This window comes from Sprattus sprattus, assembly GCF_963457725.1.
Source record: "Sprattus sprattus genome assembly, chromosome: 12".
Classification (NCBI taxonomy): Eukaryota; Metazoa; Chordata; class Actinopteri; order Clupeiformes; family Clupeidae; genus Sprattus; species Sprattus sprattus.
In genome coordinates, this window is record NC_137910.1 from 3,372,285 (window position 1) to 3,382,577 (window position 10,293).

At 41.6% G+C, this 10,293-nt stretch overlaps 1 long non-coding RNA gene across 1 annotated transcript; it reads left to right on the forward strand.

Moving 5' to 3' along the window:
* The first annotated feature begins 5,395 nt into the window (after nucleotides 1-5,395).
* On the forward strand, nucleotides 5,396-9,159 carry LOC308373794. Its single transcript, XR_013968856.1, has 3 exons — nucleotides 5,396-5,504; nucleotides 8,059-8,146; nucleotides 8,989-9,159. It is a non-coding gene; the product is annotated as an uncharacterized lncRNA (long non-coding RNA).
* Nucleotides 9,160-10,293: the final 1,134 nt, after the last annotated feature.

The window sequence follows — 10,293 nt, forward strand, 5'->3', positions numbered from 1 at the left end:
GTGTTTTCAGTGTGGAAAGACCTTTAGCCAAATGTCTAGTCTCAAGACACACCAGAGGATCCATACTGGGGCGAAGCCACATCAGTGTTCTCAGTGTGGAAAGACCTTTAGCCATATGTGTAGTCTCAAGACACACCAGAGGATCCATACTGGGTCGAAGCCACATCAGTGTTCTCAGTGTGGAAAGACCTTTAGCTATATGTCTAATCTCAAGACACACCAGAGGATCCATACTGGAGAAAAGCCACATCAGTGTTCTCAGTGTGGAAAGGCCTTTAGTCGAATTTCTAGTCTCAAGGCACACCAGATGATCCATACTGGAGAAAAACCACATCAGTGTTTTCAGTGTGGAAAGGCCTTTAATCAGATGTCTCATCTCAAGATACACCAGAGGATCCATACTGGAGAAAAACCACATCAGTGTTCTCAGTGTGGAAAGACCTTTAGCCAAATGTCTAGTCTCAAGACACACCAGAGGATCCATACTGAGGAAAAGCCACATCAGTGTTCACAGTGTGGAAAGGCCTTTAGCCTAATGTGTACTTTCAAGGCACACCAGAGGATCCATACTAGAGAAAAACCACAACAGTGTTCTCAATGTGAAAAGACCTTTAATTACATGTCTAGTCTCAAAACACACCAGATGATCCATACTGGAGAAAAACCACATCAGTGTTCTCAGTGTGGAAAGACCTTTAATTACATGTCTCATCTCAAGACACACCAGAGGATCCATACTGGAGAAAAACCACATCACTGTACTCAGTGTGGAAAGACCTTTAAACTAATGTCTCATCTCAAGACACACCAGAGGATCCATACTGGAGAAAAACCACATCAGTGTTCTCAGTGTGGAAAGACCTTTAGCCATATGTCTAGTCTCAAGGCACACCAGAGTATCCATTCTGGAGAAAAACCACATCAGTGTTCTCAGTGTGGAAAGACCTTTAGCCAAATGTCTGATCTCAAGACACACCATAGGATCCATACTGGGGAAAAGCCATATCCGTGTTCTCAGTGTGGAAAGACCTTTAATCAGATGTCTCATCTCAAGAAACACCAGAGGATCCATACTGGGCCAAAGCCACATTAGTGTTCTCAGCAAGCTTTTAGCTAGGATTTTTATAGGGGGGGTCCATTTTGTCATTGAACCTAACACGGTGGCGAAGTGCGAGTGCAGCAGGCGCGAGCATTGTAGGGCCCGAATGTCATTTCTACTCAAACAAATTGAGTTCACATTACTTAAATGTGTGTAATTTGTTGACTTTACTTATTGTTTCTGATTAAACTGTACTTTTAAATTGTGTCTCTTATTGTAATTGAGTATTTTAAGTAGAATCAACTTAATGTAATCAAGTTTTTGCCAACTTGCAACGTTTGCCATCACATTTTGACAGTTACTGTAAAATAAAACAGTAAATAAGGAGTTGTAGCAATGACCCAACTGTTTCTAAATCAGGTTAACCAGTCTGATGACTTCCAATTCGTCAGAAGTTATCACACGAATAGCTCGCAAAAAATATTTTCGTAACCTAAACTATTTTACTAGGCTAAAAACCCACCTCTACTCCCTGGCCTTCCTTACTCCTTGACCTTTTAGCCTACCTCCTGTTTATGTCTGTGTGGTATGCCCTGGAAATGATTGTTCCCCCTGTTGTATTATTATGACCTCTATGTATTGTTGTGTTGTTGTATTTGATTCACTTTTTATCTTTATTTATTATTATCATTGTTATTTTTAATTATCATTATTATTTTTATTATTTTGATCTTATTGTAAAGCACTTTGGTCAGTGTATGCTGTGTGTAAATGTGCTCTATAAATAAAACTTACTTACTTACTAAACTTACTTACTATTTCAAAATCAATGTTTGATGCCAGTTCGACCACCAACAGTTAATTAACCTTTTGAATCAATTGACTTTCTTTTGACCTTAATGCTATTTATTATATCATGAACTTGTTTATTCTAACGTATACTATTTATAAACCTATTCTCTTCATACTATTAATAAACTTTAAGCATCAAGCCTACTTGTCCAAAGGGCTACAGAGGGAGTCACCACTCCATTACGTATAAAACCTCAAGTCATCCATTTAAACTTGGATGGGAGGTAACCGGGTGCCATCCTGCAGCCTTGCACCATCAACAACCCATTTAGATTGAGATTACCTCCATTGCCATGGTGATGAAAGCCAACGTTGAAATGGTACATCCAGCCATGATACCAATCTCCAAAGTAAGTGTTAAAAAATTAGTAAATGTTCATATTTAGTAATTGCAGTTTGACCTGTGAAATGTCAATAATTAAGATGTATTAGTATATTAATTTCTGTTAAAAACATACATTTCGGTTCACATAGCTGAAGCAGTTTGTACTTGCTTCATAAACTGTTAGCTAGATGGCTAAATGCCTCGTGCTTGGATTCATTCTGTGCATTTGTACGATACACATGACTTTGTGCTTTTGATGTATGTACTGTATCTGTATTTCAGTTTCACACCGTTCACGTAATAAAGCTTCACCCTCGGTACCAAGGCTGTGTGTGGTGTTTAACTTGCTGAATAGCTGAACGAGGAAACTGAGTGAGGCCAGTACAATCACTATTCCTTTTTTTTCAGAATTCTAATTAATTTAAGTTCTTTTTATTATGAATGGATGGTTTTGTTTTCTTAAAATAGGATATGCCAACTATAGAGTGATATATTGAAATCAAATTACATTTGTGAATCAAGCCACATCAGGAAAGTCTCAAAAATCTGAAAAAAAAATTGCAGGGACAAAAATGCTGTGTAAAAAATGCACGTCAGTCACGAGATATTTATATGTGAATCAGAAAATACATTTGTGAATCGCGTTACATTTATTAGTCAAGTTTGAAAATATTCTAACTCCTATCCTGGATTACCCTCCCACAACTATTACGTAGTGTACAAACATATGCAGTTGCAGTGATTTAACTGCAGAGGGAGCCCTATACCACTCCATGGGTTCTATGAGAGTCTCCACACCATGGAGATTTTATAGTGAAAGATAGAAACCCCACAAGTGCATGATATTGGTGCATGGCTAGGGACAAATCAAGACGCTAAAAAGAGATTCGATTAGAATAAGCTGCAAGTTAATCAACAATGCAACAAAAAAAGACTGGTTTTTAACTTCACTGACTCCTTCGTAGTGAGTGAGTAAAGAGACTTGATAGTCTTTGTCAGCCTGGTCCACCGCTCTGGTGAGAAGCATCAAGTTGTTACAGAGACAAACTTACACATATAGTTCAATTCAATTCAATTCAACAAATAAACAAACAAAATTACACAATACAAAATAAAAAGAATTACACTTCTAGTTGTATTATTTACAGTCAATCACCAGATATGACATGAAAGGCAGCTTTCTACTTCTGAATGATTAAACTATGTGCAGTATCGATGAGATAATTAGATCGACTTCTCTGAAGACAATCTGAAGACGTCCCCCCTCGCCGCACTCCATCAGACAACCAAAGTGACCCTCCTCCTCACAGCAGGTGAGGTCTGAGTAGCCACTGGGCCCTGGGTGGATGATGCGGGGCTCACCCCAGGCCTGGTGGTCCTGGAGAGACTTCCTCAGGTAGACCCCAAGCTCCAGCCTGTCCCAGCCCTGCCCTGCGGTCGGGTTGCTGAAGAGCAGAGCCGTCTCCAATGATCCCCCTTCTCCTGCTGGAAGCTCCCTGGCAGGGAACCCCAACACGCTCCCCTGGCAGCCGTTAGGCCTCTCCTTTAGCGTGAGGTTGTTCAGCAGGGTAAAACTTGCCCCGCCGCCATCACTCAGGGCCTCTATCCGTCGCTCCCCAGTGCTGCGAGCGTTCAGATACACCTGCCTCCTACCCTCTCCGTCAGACACCTCAGCCAGCTCTCTCCCCCCCTACTTCTTTCTCCTTCTCTCTCTCTCCTTGGCTCTCTTTCCCCCTCCATCTCTCTCTCCTTCTCCCCCGCCCTCTCCCTCCCTTTCTCTCTCTCTCTCCTTATCTCTCTCTCTCTCTCCTCCCCCTCCTTTCCTCTCTCTCTCCTCCCCCCTCCCTCTCTCTCTATCCCCCTCCATCTCTCTCTCCTTCTCCCCCTCCCTCTCCCTCCCTTTCTCTCTCTCTCTCTCCTTATCTCTCTCTCTCTCCTCCCCCTCCTTTCCTCTCTCTCTCCTCCCCCCTCCCTCTCTCTCTATCCCCCTCCCTCTCTCTCTATCCCCCTCCCTCTCCTTCTCTCCTCCCCCCTCCTTTCCTCTCTCTCTCCTCCCCCCCTCCCTATCTCTCTCCTTCTCCCCTGACTCCAGGGCGATGGGCTGGCCTGCCTCCCAGGTGTGCAGCAGCACAGCATGGGTGCTCACACACTCACAGCAGCACCACAGCACGGGTGCTCACACACTCACAGAAGCCACAGCAGCACCACAGCACGGGTGCTCACACACTCACAGAAGCCACAGCAGCACCACAGCATGGGTGTTCACACACTCACAGGAGCCACAGCATGGTGCTCACACACACTCACAGGAGCACCAGCATGGTGCTCACACACTCACAGCAGCACCATAGCATGGGTGCTCACACACTCACACACTCATAGGCCTAAATGTGTGGCAATATGGTCTGACTCCAGTTCAGCTCTAATCTCGCTAAAAAACATGCACTCTGAATCAAGACCAGTCATTGTGTATGAGGTGTTGCAGTTAGCAAATCAGATGCAGAAGGCAGGAATCAGTATTTCCTTTGGGTGGGTTCCAGAGCACATGGGAGTTGAAGGTAACGAACTGGCTGATAGATTTGCAAAACAGGCAGCACTGAAGCAAGACGTAGAGATCACTGAACGTCACAGTAAAACAGAAGTCAAAAGCATCATTAAGGGCAAGGCTGGGGAGATATGGCAGTACATGTGGGACCATGAAACAACAGGAAGGAATTTCTGCAAAATTAAAAACAAGAGATGGGGGTAGCAGGAGACTGTTAGGAATAATCAGGAGGAAAACATCTTGTCAAAAAAAATTGATTTGGACATATGGGACTCAATAACACCCTAGTCAAATTAAAAAAAAACATGTTGATGGACTCTGTGTTTGCGGATGTAGTCAAGAGACCATAGATCATGTAATAGAGCAGTGTCCAAGGTATCAGAGGCAGAGAAAGGTGCTTAGTAGTCTCCTGAAAGAAGAGAAAGTTGTATTGAAGATATCCAACATTTTACAGAGAAACTCGGGAGATTTTCTGAAAAAAAAAACAGGTTTATTTTATAGGATTTAGTCAGGGTGTTCAGTTCCTCACTCCAGTACAGAAGGTGGCGGCAGTGCACACTAAAAGTTGCTTGCCAACCGCCATAAAACAAATAATAATAAGAAGAAGAACCCTACTGGTCATTCGGTCAGTACAGTAGCCTGAGGAGTCTGCACGGCAATAGTTTGCGTGTTTGTTTACAGCTTATTAGTGGAAGTCCTGTTTCCTATTCCTTTCCGACACGCTTGTGCGTCACTGACGAACTGTAAGTCTGTTTTCTTGTAATATGAATGTACTCGAGATTTCCGTAATGTAATAACGTTGTTTGGCAAGCGGTATGTTGGTGTTAATTAATATGTGGAGATGATAGTTATATGTCTGGCTACTCCAAACGCAGTTACACGCGAACAATTACTGATATTGGTGAATATTTTAGACCTGTGTCATATATGTTAAGCCTGGGTGCCATCCGTTTGTACGCGTTCCACTGATTGCTGCCTTCTCTGAACAAACGGTCTGGGATCGCTCCATCCGCATTGGTTTGGTTATGATGTCGCGTAAGGGTTCGAATACACATAAGCCTTTTTTTAAAAACGGGACGCTAGAAAATGCAGTGATTCCTATCGGGTTGGCGCGCTTTGCGTGTGCGCCTTTTCTCTACCACGCGTTTCGTCTTTGGAGCGTATTTTAGGTGCGCTTAAAAGTTGAACTATTCTCAACTTTCCAGCGCAAGGCAGGGAAGCGCACCGCTCATCAATGTCACACTCGGCCCAGGCAGCCAATCAGATCAAGCAACAGGCGGGCTTTACTACTTTATCACTTATTTCCTGTTTTGATGCTGGAAGATGTGATTTGATTAAGCAATATAGCACGAGTCAATGCGCTTTCATCGCGGAGTGATTATTATTAGCTGTGAAAAGTCTGTTTTGGCCGCCGCACTTTGCCAAGGCGTATTCGAACCCTAATGAGCTGAACCACGTATCCGCCAACTTGGGACTGCATTTTGCTTCGATTATTGTAGTCCATCAAAACAACTACAGTCTCGTTTGAACAGTTTCCTGTTCTCAAATCCAAACCTCGAAGTTTCAAAATAAGACTACAATGACTGTCACCTTGAAAATTCTACAAATTGTCCACAATCAGTGGTTAAATTGGCTTTTGTGAGGAGTGGGAGCCATTGTGTGCGGTCAATGGTCATCTTTCAAAAGCATGTTTATTTATATCGCTCTCACATACATTATAAATTAATGCATTATTACACTTAAGGGGCTCTTTTTCCTGTTCTTATGCGTAGGGGGTGAATATTTTTTCAAACAAAAAGGCTAGGCAATGTATCTTTCGAATATCATCAAACAACATTATGAAAAGTATTTATTATTCGCACATAACAAAGCTGCATGAAGAATATAAAATGTATGTTCATGAGTACATTAGTGCAGCTATCATTAAAACAGACATTGGTATTTATACAGTAGCCTATATCATCACCTGTTTCAGGATCATTGGAATCTATTACAGTTTTTCAAAATGACTTTGCTCCAACAACCTTAAGTTAGCCTATGTGAACTTAAATATTTTGTGTAATTCAGAGCTGAAACCACAACAGAGGGACACATGTCTTTATACATCATATAAGCCTAGTATTTTAGTTAAACTGGTATTGTCAAAAATATAATTTTAAGTTAGTATTGGAAAACTAATAGTTGAGTTTGGTAACACTTTTGTCAGTCAATGAACTAAGAAATTATGAATTTCCAAAATGGCCATCATAGGCGTTTGTTATGCCCTTGTCCCCCTATGAATTAGCCGCTTAATGCGAGTTCAACTGCACTTTGTCGTAAAGTGGTGTCATGTTTTTTCTTTGGGTTAGGATAGCTCAGCTAGTTGGCTATTAGGTTCTGTTTTGAGTGAAGGCTAAACTGCTTGGCTGCGTACTTCAAGTTAGCTTAGTTAATTTGTTGTTTCAGGCTGAAATGTCAGTCTGAACAGCAAAAACAGATCATAAAACACTAACCTTCTCCACACATTCTAGCGGTGGCTATTTGGTGGACAGCTTACTAACAACAACAAAGTTCCTTTAGAAAACCATTTTAACAATCATCAAAGATTGTAGCTGTCGATTTTTTGACATTCACTGACGTGCACTTCACGAGAGAATCAGTAGAATGCCCTATCACGTCTCATAATTCCATATATCATTGATTGGCTACAGTGTCTTCGAGTAGTCTTGTGAGTTATATAGTGTCATATGCGATGCGTTAGTCAGGAGATAAAAAAATATTAAAAGTAGTATTATAAAGTAGGGGATATGGTTGAATCCCCAGAAAGGACTATATTGTAATTCCACAGTTTACGACCCCCCACAAGGTCCAGTGAGTGGCCTACACCGCAGGCTGCACTGCTGGATGCAGCTTGGGAGAAGCCTTCTTAACAAGTATGATTATTTTACAATAAGGGAGACGGAGCTGAGCTCCGACGGGGTTTGTTGTGGACCTAAGGAGGCGGAGCTGAGCTCTGGAGCGCTCTGGCCCAATTGAACCTCTGTCCACAATCACAAACCACACATGGCAGAGACTTTAGATGAGCTTGGCAAGAGAAAGATGCAAATGATGAAGTGTAATAGCATGACTAGCCCACTGCAACACACAGACCAAGTACATTCTGCTTGGTTAAGTTTTGCTGACTGGCTCCTCATTATTACAGTATCACAGTCTACAACTTGTAATGCTTAACATTGGGCAAAGTAAATATGTGTACAAATTTGTATTGCAAAAAGGTTTATACATGGTAACCTTCTCTCTTTCTCCTTTTACTCGCAGCCTCATCCCCAGGTGTCTATCCTATTGTATGAACATAAAGATCAAGGGGCAGTACAAGAACCAGTCAGCAAGCATCTCTGAGAGAATTGTGAGTAGAGAATTGTGAGTTTTCTATGCCAGTCACAATAGATGTACAGGCAAAGTGTTGTTGGAGGCCTGCCAAAGAGAAAGCCTTTTTAATTCATGTAAATTGTATTTACTAGTGTTACATTCACTTAAAGTAAGGTACATCATCTCCATCACCGTTCAGGACACACATCCACCCCACCCCCAAACTACACTCCTTTGTGTAGTCTCAGCAGGTTGAGTTAGATAGGTAGTTAGGCCTTTGTATTCCTCTCGGAACATAGGCCATTGATGAATTGTTTCCACCCTCGTCTGTCCTGAGCCATCCTCTCCAGCTGTTCCCACGTCAGCCCCTTCTTCTTGAATTCCTGCTCTGTGCTCCTTCTCCAGGTGTTTTTGGGTCGTCCTCTACCCCGTTTGCCTTGTGGGTTCCATGTCAGTGCCTGTTTTGTTATTACTGTTGTGTATCTTAGTTATGTGTGACCAATCCAGCTCCATTACCTCCTTAACAGCTGCATATCTACTGTTTCTTGTTTCGCGTGTTTATCCATATTTCTTGTTGGGTGTTTACCCACATTACTTTGGTTTTTGGTCCATTTATTTTGAGTCCAAGTCCAGCTGCCGTTTCAGCTCTGGCCATAATCCTTTGCCTTGCTAGTTTGCATTCGAAAAGCTCCTTCAGCTGATTGGCTAGGTTTGAATCCAGGAAGCTTATATGTCAGAGAGAAGAATTATTTACACTACAGAGTCAGATTTATGAGCTCACATTTGTAAGGCTGGCACTGGGATGCTCTGGAAGTATACTGTATGTGTTATTCACCAGCAGTACAACTTTACTGTTGTTCTTTTTTGTTTCCAAAACAGAATTTAAGTGAGAAATGTCTGGATTTACTGAACCATCACAACCGCTCATGTCAGTGAAGAAGGAGATAAAAGAAGAAGAATTTGATGATTTCCTACAAGGATATTTGTCTGCAGTTCAGACAATGGAAGACAAGTCTGGAATGGAATGTGAAATCAAGACTGAAATGTATATGTCACCAACCATGAAAGAAGAAGAGTATTCAACACTGGAAATTAAAGATGAAATAGAATTTGATTTATATGAATTTGGTCAGCATGTCTCTTCTCCTTCAAGTAAGTTGCTTGTTCATCGTTATGTGTTATGTGTAGTTACACTACTTGAATTTTAGAGAATGGCTAACTTATGCTTCACAATGCAAGACCTAATCAGAGAACAGAGAAACTGTGGAATACCTTACTTATGGGATACTAGCTGCAGTCTGTTACATTCAAAAGAGAGAAAGTGTCTGTGTATCTATATTAACATTTACATAAATTCTATAGGTAGACACTTATCTTAATTAACTCTCATGCGTAGTACATTTCTAGCAAATAACCAATATATAAAAATGAATATCGAAAATATGTATCTGTTTTGTAAAAATGACATCCCTGGTAGAGAGGAACAGTGAAGATATTGCTAAACTTTTCAAAATAATCTTACAGGAGACATTCAAAGGATCGAATCTAACAAGAGGGGGAACACTGAGGAAAAAAGAAACAAAGATAAATGTCACAATCGCTCACACCTAACCGTGCACACAATGAAACATACTGGAGAGAAGCCAGTTCAGTGTTCTCAGGGTGAAAATGCCTTTAATGGCACAACTGATCTCAAGAAACACCAAAGGACCCATACCACCAGTTGTGAAAATACCTTTAGCCAAATGTCCAGTCTCAAGGCACACCAGAGGATCCATACTGGAGAAAAACCACATCAGTGTTCTCAGTGTGGAAAGACCTTTAACCAAATGTCTAATCTCAAGAAACATCAGAAGACCCATACTGGGGCAAAGCCACATCAGTGTTCTCAGTGTGGAAAGCACTTTAGTCAGATGTCTAGTCTCAAGACACACCAGAGGATCCATACTGGAGAAAAGCCATATCAGTGTTCTCAGTGTGGAAAGACCTTCAGCCAATTGTCTAATCTCAAGAACCACCAGATGATCCATACTGGAGAAAAAATACATCAGTGTTCTCAGTGTAGAAAGGCCTTTACCCGAATGTTTAATCTCAAGAAACACCAGAGGATCCATACTGGAGAAAGGCCGTATCAGTGTTCTCAGTGTGGACAGGCCTTTAGCCAAATGTCTAGTCTCAAGACAC